We start from the raw sequence: 12,063 nt of genomic DNA, 5'->3' as shown, positions 1-12,063 counted from the left end.
ACGTGTGTCCCCTAACGCGTTTCGTCTTACCACACAGGTAAAATTCGGAACCCGTTCTTAATCCACGACAGGAATTAAGTATCATTTCGCTGTAATCTGGAGCACGCTAGCTTCTCTTATATTTGCAATAAGATCTATCGAGAAAAAAAAAAAGCCTAGCTTAAAGTAGTTTAAATCATTCGATTTATTTATTTAAAAAAAACCAGTGCCATACGCAACTTGAGAAAATTCAACTACTAGTTTTGTTTTTAAATATCGCACAGAAGTTATTTGAACGTTCAAGACGAGCACTTGAATGTCATTCATTTGACTGCACAGCGTGGTAAATGCCTGTTGCACCAGTCCCAATGCGGGCTGTGTGGGAAATCAGCTCCAAACGTAATGAACCGGTCCTATCGATGATAAGGTCATCGTAAAAGCAATGAAGCTGAAAATAAAAAAAAAGGGGCAAGTCGAATTTTCAGTTAGGTATCTCTATTCTTACACAGCCCTACATGGTGGTATCTCTATATCGAAGTCAACGACTCTTTAGCCGATCCTCTGACTTAAGCATACGTAATAAATATATGGATCAACTTAGGAGGGCCCCCTATTGTATGAACAAGTTTCCAAGACATCCTCGCCCCTTTCGTACACACAGATTTTTCTAAACTGTGGATTATGTACGGTGACTTTTCGGATTTGAGGGGAGTTGAACACACAGAGTGGATGGAGGCAACAAAAAAAAAAAGGAGAGGGCCTATTATTTGTCCGGTCGGGGTAGTTTCAAACTCCAAGGGTTGTAGTCTACTCATTTTTTTTTTCTTCTTCTTCTTCTGCCTTTTAGAATAGAGGGGGAAAAAAAACTCACCGGATAAGTTGAGAGGGAAAATGACCGGATTTCCTCTATGGTTTGTTAGTCTAACAAGTGCTTCCTCCCTTATATTCTTCTTCTTGGTCGTCTTTCAAACCCCCCCAACTACCAAACAGGACCTGCCCAGTTGGTCATATTTTTCGTGTTTTATTCTAAAGATTTCGGACACAACAGAGTGACGTATACCCTAAAAAATAGAAGAATAAGTTTATTATACACGTCCGCTGACACCAGGGGAAAATAAAATATACTGAGGAGGTATATCTTGTACATGTCGTTGAAGGTGCAAGCTTCAATGTCCGATGTCGTTGCTTGTTTTGTTCTCTTCTTGTTTTTTTTCCCCCGAGTACTTTGAGTGAGCGCACATCCTGTTCCTATAGAACCAGTGTCGTTAAAAAAAAAAACGGATCATAGTTTTATTTTGTAAAATATTTGTTTGAAAAGGAAATGCCTGGCGTGATATGTAATGTGGAAATTGTCGAGAACAAATGACATCGAGTTTTCCAGTTGAGAACGAGAAACAGAAAAGAGAAACATGTCACACAGGTTGAAATTGCTCGTGAATTTCGTAACATGCGAACTGGTTTGTTTTTTTTTTCTTTTGATTTGTTTAGATTACAATGATTGAATTTAAAAAAAAAAGTCACCTTGCAATGGAACATTCGTTTAAATACACACATACACTTGTTACCAAGAAATCGGATAACTGTGGCAATTTCATTGGTGGTTTCGATCGCTGTGCATCACCGTTACATTTGACAATGTGCATGCCAATGTTCATATTCAATCAAGTTTCGAGACACGTTTTTACACGCTCCAGATCTTATTTCTTTCGGTTGATTTTGTTGTTTTGTTTGACTTGTTATCGCGCTTGAATTGTTGAAGGTGGCGTCCAGAAAATCGTCAATGATGTAACAAGCACGTCCGCCTGGGATGTGTGGTCTGATCACGATTCTCTTTTGTTCAGTTTTTCTGACGGACAGGCTCGACGCTGCTGATGGTCGGGAAGAATAAAACGTCAAGTTTTATTATGCATGATGATGATAACGCCCGAGAAAAAAAAGAGAAAACCGAAACGCCGTGGGAAACAACGAAGAATCCCAGGGAAGAAAACGCCCTCTGTATGTAACCCCTCCTTTTCCGTATGGCCTGCTGGCCGAGCTCGTATAACAATAATACGAACATCACCTCCATGATATAATGAGCGATACGTGAGCCAGCAGGTATATATGTAGCAGGGACGTAAAGCCAGGTAGCAATCGGAAACAGAAGATGCATTCCCGAAGGCCATTTTTGTCAACATACGGCGATCGAATTCACGTGCCACCGCCATACAATGGCGCCCCCCAAGCCTGAATAATTGATCAGATATACTGGACATTGTATACATATATTATATGGTCTATCTCTCTCTCTTTCTCTCCGTCTCTCCCATTTCTCTTGTTCAACAAAAGAAGAAGAAGGGAAACATAAGAAGAAGAAAGAAAAAAAAAAGAATTAAGATGGAAGAAGGGACAGTGTTATGCGTATGTATAACAATCTACGCTAGAGAGAGTAAGTTCTAGACCCTCGAGGCGATTGTTGCCCCGTGTTGAACGCCCAGGGACTAGCCCCAGGCCAAACAGCCTGAACCACAACAAAGAAACTGGGTTTTTTGGGGCGCGGGCTTTTTTCTTTTCGGACACATTGTGAGAAGGGACTTTGGGCGCCAAATAAAGGAAGGAACTTTCTTTTTCCTTCCAACCGAGCCCTCCATTAAAATTTTTTTTTTCTTTATCTACCTTTCCATCTTTTATTTTTGTTTAAAAAAAAAAAAAGCTCAACACAACTGCGTAGCAAAGGATCGTCTTGGTCCACTATCTATTCTCGCACGTCCTGTGTTGCTTAATTGACGCCTAAAGCTAAGGGGAAAACAAAAATAAAAGGCAACGGTGGTTATCTCCGGACATCCGGTCAGCGTAGGCATATTGATTACACCTGGGAGAGTCAACTTAGAACTTGACCATACGTTACACCCCTCGCTTTACTTTCTTATTTTGAAAACCCGTGAGATCTTTTTTTTTTTCGAAACAGGTTTTTATTTTATTTTTTTTTGTTTTCCTTAAACCACACAGAAAAATAATAGCGACGACACATTTTTTTTTTTTTAGGTTTTCCGGAGTGGTTTAGTGCCACCATCTTGAAACTAAAAAGCAACATTTATTCAAGGGAGAAGGGGATTTAAAAAAAAAAATCCATTATTGGACATTATCAAACGTGACCCATTAGACGATTGTGTGCGTAACTCTCATTAACACAAAACCTCACGCAATGGGGGGAAGAAGAAAAAAAAAAAAATAGAGTGAAGTGCTGGGTTCTTCAATGCCGGATGGTGATCAATTTCCATGCGATATGCAAAGTAGGTTTAATTATCCTATATTATATGAGCGATAAAAAAAATAAAATAAAAAGCTTGTTAGTTGGGGGGGATTGACTTATCAGTTCGTGATGACGTCCTCCGGAGACGTTGATGTAATCGAGGTGTTTTACGGTTCTCACAGTCCTGCTACGAGAGGTAATCTTCCTCTGCTGGAAGTGCAGGTTAGAGGGGGGGAGGTTATTAAGGATAATTGGCCGAAGAGGATGACGTTGTGGGGAAAGCATTAAATAAAGGAGGGGAGAAGGTAATCAACCAACGATGTGGGAAAGGTTGAAACTGTTGTATATATACGCCATCAACGCCTAAGAAATACACACCAGCTATTTAATTTGAACTATTTAAAAACAAAAAATGATTGAATAACAACTGGTGCGTACATGAAACCGTTGATCTATTTAATCAAATATTATTTAAATGATCAGCTTTCAAAAAAAGAAAAACGAACGGCAGATTGATTTAATACTAGTGAGAATTCAACAACAAAAGAAAAAAAAACACATTTGCTCTTTTAGGATAAAACTATGTATGTGAAAAAAAAAAATGATCCGTATACATGATCCGTTAACAATTTTTTTTTTAAACTGAAACAGCTTTACTTAGCGGGGTTTCCTGGGCTGCCGGATCCAGCACCTTCTTATGTTCTTATTTGAAAAAAAAAAAAAGGTTGGTGTCCTCTTACGCTGTTTCGTGTGGTAAAGAAGAAGAAGAAAAAGGCCTACAGTTATATAGGAAAGGATGGTGTCGACACAAATCCTTCAACGCGGTTAGCACCCGATACACCGGAATCAAATACTTTGGCGTCTATTTTCACGGATTTTCTTTTTTGTGTGTGCGTGTGTCACAAGATCGAAATTTCTGTCAAACTGTCGATAATGCCATCAAGTTGTCAACCAACTGGGAGGGGAATTTTAAAACCACTTGAAAAATGCAGCACTCAAAGGGGGCGAGGAGGGAGGAGAAGTAGAAAACGCGGGAATTATATAATATGAGCTTTTTGAAATGAAAAAAAAAATGAACACGAGTTGCATTGTTGGTTATAGCAGCTGCTGCTGGATGTCAAAGCAAAAGAGAGTGAGTCAATCACGTTGATTACCCACTCTGTCGACGACATATCCCTCTTGAGTATATATATACTATTTCGTATAATACAGGCTCATCAAGTGCTACCACCTTGTGCAACTCCCCCTCAAGCCTTTTATCCATTTTTATTTTATTTTCAAAATAATTTATTTTTTTTTTATTATTATCATTATTCTATTGATGAGATTTTGACAAGAAAAAAACCTTAGATCCAACCCTCTTGACTGGAGATGAATCGAAAAGGGGTTGGCTCAGGGGGTTGGACTTTTTTTTTCTTTTACCCCCTCTATTATTTATTATTCATTTTTATTTTTTTCCGTCAATACAAACCTTAGCGTCGTTTTTTGTTGTTGTCGTCCCATTATTAAAAATACTACCGGCGTCCCCTACCCCCCTACTCAACGACGCCACTCCAAAAAAAAAAACGTCTATTCAAAAAATACGAACTTGATGACATGTCGCAGGCACACATTGCGTGCCTGTCAATCTCGACCCCATCGGACTCCTCCTCGTGCCTCCCTCTCTGCGTATAGAGTAACTCGAACATTGACATGCAAATATGAAAGTATAAAGTGGACATTGTGTCTAATCCAGTGTTGAATTCATTCCAATTCAACAGCTCGATAAAAGGAGATCGGAGAATGGCCTCTACATCACCTCGGCCCTTTTGTGTCGCCAGAGGGAACCAGATGCCTTGTCACACTAATTACATATAGCAAGTCTATAAAAAAAATTTAAAAAAAGCTTCAAGAAGCGATAGATGAACATTTAAAAAATGCTGCTAATGCCATATATACTCCAGTTACTACATAAAAACTTGCAGCTTTAAAAGCAAAAAGTGGTCGTTTGTGCTGCGCGTGCGTGCATTGAATTATTTGAATGCTATGGCAGATAATAAAGAGGTGGGAGGAGAGATTCGACAACTGTCGGTTATACGTATTCCATTTACATCGTTATATACCTGGCGATTGTTCACTATAGAAGATGATCCGCTGTATACGATGGGTTGTGATCGGATATATAATTACGTCAAAGATAAATACATCTAAATAGAAAGGGGTTGTTAAAAAAAAAAAAGAGGTCGATTTTCAAAATCAGAACACGCGCGTTATCATCGAAACAGCCGGAGAAGGGTTTTCTTTTTATTTTCAATATGTATCGTTAGTTCATCCATCATGTCGGGGCTGTTGTCGGGGCACGCGTCTTTTGTTACCGTTTTGTTATTGTCATCATCAGTTTTTTGTGTGTGCTGCAATCCGGCGTGTGTTCCACAGTCTACCAGGAATTGGTTTACAAAAAGAAAAACGTTAATGGTAGAGTCACGCAACCAGTGCAGCACCTGGTGTGTTCATGTTGATTTATTTTTTCGTATGGACAGCAGACGAAAAAAAAAAAAAAAAAAACATTTAACCCCCTCCCTTATCTTTAACCCCATTTTGTTTTTTTCGATTAGCGTGTGTTACGTGGATGTGTGTGTGTAAAACTATATCGGCGTCATCGGAAATTGTGGGCCATCTGCTGGATTTTCTTTGAGAAAAATGAGGTTAAACGAAAATGTTTGTAGACCTAACCTATTTTTCTTCGCGAAATTTAGTCTATTTTTCGTGACATTGAGAACGGCTAATCTCGTGACGGAGAACAGCATAAGGGAGGGGTTCCGCATGTTATAGCGAAAAAGAAAGAAAAAAAACGGTTATACGATGCTGCGTATTAAAAAGATGAGCCGCTCGAAAGAAAAGAGAGACGTTTGTCTTCTTTTTCTTATAAGGTTCTCGGGTTCGTAAATCCGTCCAGGTAGATAACAACTCGTTGAAAAGGAAAACTGAGGATAAAGAAAAGAAAAGCTTCTTCTTCATTTTCTGTAGGTTTTTTTTTCTTTTTTTTTAAATCCTCTACCGACACACGTTTCCCACGACGAAGCGCACCTACAGCAAGCCGATCACCCCCTCTATTTTTCACTCACCTTAACTGTTTGAAAGAAAGAAAGAAAATAAAAATAAAAATAAAAAAGGAAAATGGCTCCTTTGCGAGTATCTAAATAGCACCTTGAGAAGAAATAAACCCACGTCCGGTCTTTTTTTTTTGTTGTGTACTTGCACCAAGTTCACACAGGGGTCACACACAAGGAATATAATAAATTGATAAGGAAAAAATAAAATGGATAAGCCTAGTCTTTATGTAACACAGTCTCTTCCTACTTATACAACAAAAAATCGTCTTATAATATCTGTCTTCTTTTTACGTAATATAGACAGAAAACCATTGGCCTGTAATTCCTAATTGTGTGTAGCCTATATATTATAAACTCTACATGCTGCATATCAAGCACAAAATCCCCCGGATTTCATGTCTATAATCCAAATTAAATTATTGAAATATCATCGTATAGTACTGTAATATGTAGGGCGTGCCCATATTAAGGAAGGGGGGGGGGGCTCGAACCAGATCCATCATTGCGTATCGATCAAAAAATGGCAATCGAAATAAAAATAGCTTTTGTTGCTAGATATTTTCGTGTCCCTCAAAGAGAAAAAGAAAAAAAAAATCATAATATAATTGTTGCGATACGCGCTACGGAGCTGTCGGCTCGTTCACGCTTGGCTGGTTACCCAATAACGAGGGCGTGCCCCCCCCTCCATCCATATAATATTTTTTTTTTTTGCAGTTCGTAAAATATATACAGATATTTAATCCCGCCAAAAAGTCAATGCTGACCTTCTTCTGATGTCAGCACGTGCTGCTCTTGCTCTACTATTATGCCCTTCCTGACTGCTGTCAGTCGCTTGATTGAACACTGGATTTTTCTTTACATTTATTTATTTATTTTTTTATTTATTTATTTATTTTTTGGCGTCATCCATTGAATCGATAGATTGCCAGAGGGCTTATGATTAACTTCTCTCGCATTCTCCCCCTCGCCATTCGGTATAGAGTAGATTGGCTGATGATGTCGAGAACAAAAGACATCCAACTTCATCTCTCCCCTCGTCTTCTTTCTTGAATGCGTCCATCATAATTCACCTGGGGATTTTTTTTTTTTTTTATTTTTTTGGCACGTATTTTTATTTTTTTATTATTTCGAATGGGGGGCATTTTTTTTTCGCGCTCTTGTACGTTCCTCCCCGTGGATCTTTTGACGATTGCGTCAACATCTGGCAACACCTTCATTGAAACGTAACAGCAGTTGTCCCCCCCCCTCTCTTCAGTTTTTTTGTTTGTTTGTAGTCTAGAATGGGATCCCCCAAGTCTTTTATTATGATTTTTTTGAAATCATAATACATAAAAGAAAAAAAAAATAGATTTTCTAGGGTGAGCTGTGTGTGTTGGATAACATCGCCAACGATACCAACAACACGACTAATCTGATTAAGAAGAAGAAAAGAAAAAAAAACCCTGTACAACGCCATATTCGTAAAACATTTATTAAATAAACATGTTCACAAGTTAATCGCGAAATCTTGTCGGTGTTTAAAGAAAATAAAGACAAGCCGAAGAGAACCGAAACCGCAAAACGTCTGTTTATATATGCGCGTTTGTTATATAAAAAACAAAATTTAGGTTATCGCCTTTTTTTATTTTATTTATGAACTTGGATATAAAATGGCGCGGTCTGCCCTTTGCCTTGTTCTGTCATCCCCTCCCCTAATAAAAAGGATAGCAGATAAGACGACATCGTAGAGTCGCTTAAATTTTTATTTTCCCGCTCAAAATGGTCGCGTGTTATTCAAAAACGGTACAACGGGATTGTGTGGTTGATTGTTGATACGTGAATGTGCGTCACGCACTATACACAGCCATTGTCCCCCCCCACTTCCCCTGCGCTAAAACATGTCCAGACGAGAAATCACGAAGCGCTACCGCAAGGTGTGTGTATACATATCGTGAATCTTGAATAGACAAGTTTAGACACGAAAGTGGGTCTTTGCCTTACAAGGAAGGAATTACAAGTTTAACTTTCGCGTTACGAATCGAATGGTGAAAGATTTCTTTTCTTTTTTCAAAGAAAGAAAACGAGAACGTTTGTTATTTTCTGGTTTGTACGTATTTATTTATGGAGTCTGTGCGTATAGACGTATTCAAAACAAGGGCGTGTGTCATTTTCTTCTATTTTTCTTTCTCTTGTTTTTCTTCATTTCGCAAAAAGAAAATACGAGGGAACTACTGTCCGCAAATATTGGCAATGTGGTTTTGTTAAGTGTCTACAAGAATAAACAAACTGTCAACTGACAGTTATACAGCCCCGGAGGAAAAACACATGAAACGCGAGCGGGACAGATGGCCACTGACCTTTGGCTTCCAATAGTTTCGCCCGCCCTTTAATAGGAAATATAAATGTGCACGTATATATACCCGTCCATTTTACATATAGGCTGATGGAGAGGGGGTTTAATATCTACTCTAGTTTCTCCCCCTCTTCCTTGGTCTGAAAAAAAAAAAGCCGTCACAACTATAGTATATGCAGAGTAGTATGCCCCCATATGCCACCATGAGCGTTTTGAAATAAACATGACGGAACGACAATCGGTCCTCTAATTGCAAACGGTGCACCCGGTGCTTCGTGCGTGTCATTTTCTATCAGCGCCCTTTCGTGTATAGGGAATAAATAGGTCCCTATTACAACGTTCAACCCCCTCTCTCGTGTGTACTCTTTGATTAATGACATGTTACTCCCCTCCTCCTTTTTTTTTTTTTACTCTATGATTATCCATTTATCGGAAATGTACGTATGTAACGGAGAAACAAGAGAAAGTTGATTGTTGCCATGATGGACGCAGAAGCGGAGCAGTCTTGCGATTTGCTGGATTCCCCCTCCCCCTCTTCCTGAGGGTTGGTATAGGATCATGTGGGTATTTCACAATAGACGCTAATATATGCATCCGGATGAAAAACATCAAAAATGTTTTTCTTTTTTTGTTTGTTTGAATATAGGCATCCGCCCTCATGCCAGCGGTGCGTGTGTTGCTGTCATATATAGATGGCGGCAACGCACACACACACATGGAGTTCACGGATTGGGTTGCAGTTGGCGTCCATGGAGACGACGCTGTCACCTTCCGGCGTCCGATTGCATCAGACACGACAAATCTCAACCAGACTTTTTCTTGCGTGTTTTTCTGACAATATTTTTTTGGGCTATGACAGTTGTCGTTTTGTTTGAGGAATACAAACAGAATTTAAATGGCGTCCATTCTTCCGGCCTCGTGTTAATTTAAGATTTTTTTTTTTTTTTAAGTTAATGGAATGTGCGCTATTTTTTGAACTTTGAAAAAAAAAAGAAATGAGGGGGAAAAGACCTAATCGTTTGTTTATAGTTACATTTCTTTAGCGATAACTTTTGTTGTTTTTCAGTTGGGGATAGAGGACAGAGTTCAATGTGTGGAATGTTATCCGATTTCTTTCCGCTCTGTTCACCGACTTGGAACTTTAAAAAAAAAGCGCGTCTTGTTTAAAAAATTTTAATAAAAACAGAAGCTTCTTGTCTTTTTTTTTTGGCGGGTGCTGTGGAATTCGTTTTTCAGTTAGATGATCCATCATTCCTCTTCAACGTGCATGTGCTTTTCTAGACGGTCTACATAAAACTGAACAAATGAAAGACGATAGGGGTCAGTGGCGATGTTTTTCTATAAGAAAAACAAAAAAACAAGCGGGTCGATTGATTTAAACGCAAATCAAGCTGCTTTCCAGCTGTGGATCGAACTAAAATTATCCCGGCAGCATTTTTGCTTGTCTGTGGAATGCACCGTATATAGGATAAACACATTGTGCGTATCCTATATATGTTTTTTGTTCAAGAAAAAGAAGAATAAGGACGGACGGAAATAGCTAATATGATGGAGCAGTCATGAATTCACAACAAAAGCTCCTTTTTTTTTTTTTTTTTTTTTAGATCTTGCATTGATCTTTTCTGCTTTCCCTTTAGCAGGATTATCATTCCGCCAATTAAGATTCTCGGTTCCGCAATTGTTGAAATTTTCCCATCCATTTTAGGTGCGGACATTTTGATTTTTATTGAAACTGAAATCTCCTGTAATCCTCTTAAAAAAGGTGCCAAGTACCCGTATCGTCGCCGATAGGTTCATCATCAATCACCTGTATATACATTTTTTTTTTTTTTCAAATGCTCAGCGCGGAAGCCTGATTCAATCAGTAGGCACATTTTTTTTTTAAAGACGAAAATCTATACGTTTTATTTTTTCTTAAAGAAGAAGAGCCGGCGGTGTACAAAGAGCAGGTTAATTGATCACAAACGAAGAGCTGGCCCGTTTAGAAAGAAAAAAGGATGGGAGGAGAGAGCGGCACACACCTGGTCGATACAAACCGTCAGCTCAGTGGCAAATTAAGGGGATTTATAATTAGACTTTCTGACATTCACTTTTTTTCTTTCTTTCCCCAACTGTTCTTTATATACGTATTACCCCTCCTACCCAACCCATTTTATTTTTAATCACTTTTAAACGTTCTTCGTTCTCTTTTTTTTTCAATTTAAAAAAAAAAAGAGAAAAACAAGTGCAACACATTGTAGATTGAAAACAAAACTAGTCAATAATTCAAGTACGAGAATAATCTGTGGTTAGTTTCTTTAGAGCAACCCTCCCTCCATGTGCTACGAAAAAGAAAATTATTTATTTTTTTTTAAATGTCGTCTCCACACACAACACGACAGATGGTGAGTGTATTTTTAAAAAAAGTAATCCGCTCGGAATGTATTTTTTTTTTTCTGATTTATTTATAACAATTCACAATGAGATGTCTATTTGGCACCGCCGCAAGTTTTCGCGCGGCGATGAGTAATTCCCTTCAATGCTGACGGCCATTTTTTGTTTCCCTCCCTGGGTATTACGAAACGTACGTTTTTCCACGGACACGTAACAAGACTGGACTTGTCGACACGTTATCGAGTGGGAAAATAAAAACTGGTCGGGAAACTAATTGCATCACAATAGTGTCTTTTATTGATTGTTGGGGAGGAGGGTTTCGAAAGAGAAACGTGGTCCAGGTAGTACTCAACAATTACAGCGAGTAAATAAAAGAACAATGATTTGACTTAACAGATATTATGGCAGGTCGTGGAGAAAATTGGATCAGACAAATTGCTTTCTGTCGGCATCGGTTTTTATTTGTTGTGCTCGACGTTTCAACATGGCCTCCATATGGTGACTGCGTAATGACCAAAGACAGTGCATTATTGCCTGGTCCGTTTGACCAGAACCAACAATGGCGGCTTTTTCTTAAAGTGAGAGGACCCTCGTGTTCGTTGCTTTCTTTTAATGATCATGTTTGAAAGATTTGCCAAAACTGTATAGGTTTTGAAGCTCATCAAGTGGTTACTCACCTGGGTGGTCTTCGTTTTAGTGGGGGGCTTCTTTTAACAACCTGCTCTTCTTGAACCAAGTCTAGACGCGAACAGCAGACGACTCTACAGTTTTAAAACAAAGTTACAAGTGTCTTGAAAACAGACGGCGTCCAATCTGTTGTTTTTTTTTCCCCGACAAAAAAAAAAAGACAGGGCGGTTTAAAAATGGAGGGGACAGAGAAGGGGGGGACAAGATCAGCATCCGGAAAAGCGGAAGAGAGGGTGAATCGATCGCGATATCCGACACAACTTTGGACAATATGGTCCCTCGCCATATGTCACCCATATGCTTCTTACGAAGCTACCCTTGAAAAACACGTGAATATTTTTGTTTTCCCTCCTTTTTTTTTGTGTTTT

The 12,063-nt window shown here is 38.8% G+C and overlaps 1 long non-coding RNA gene across 1 annotated transcript; it reads left to right on the top strand.

Moving 5' to 3' along the window:
* The first annotated feature begins 7,961 nt into the window (after nt 1-7,961).
* On the top strand, nt 7,962-9,534 carry LOC116930089. The gene is made up of 2 exons (XR_004398238.2): nt 7,962-9,195; nt 9,282-9,534. It is a non-coding gene; the product is annotated as an uncharacterized LOC116930089 (long non-coding RNA).
* Nucleotides 9,535-12,063: the final 2,529 nt, after the last annotated feature.

This window comes from Daphnia magna, linkage group LG1 (assembly GCF_020631705.1).
Source record: "Daphnia magna isolate NIES linkage group LG1, ASM2063170v1.1, whole genome shotgun sequence".
In the NCBI taxonomy this organism is placed as follows: domain Eukaryota; kingdom Metazoa; phylum Arthropoda; class Branchiopoda; order Diplostraca; family Daphniidae; genus Daphnia; species Daphnia magna.
Note: the sequence above shows the minus strand (reverse complement) of the source record. Positions and strands in the feature narration are given on the sequence as shown.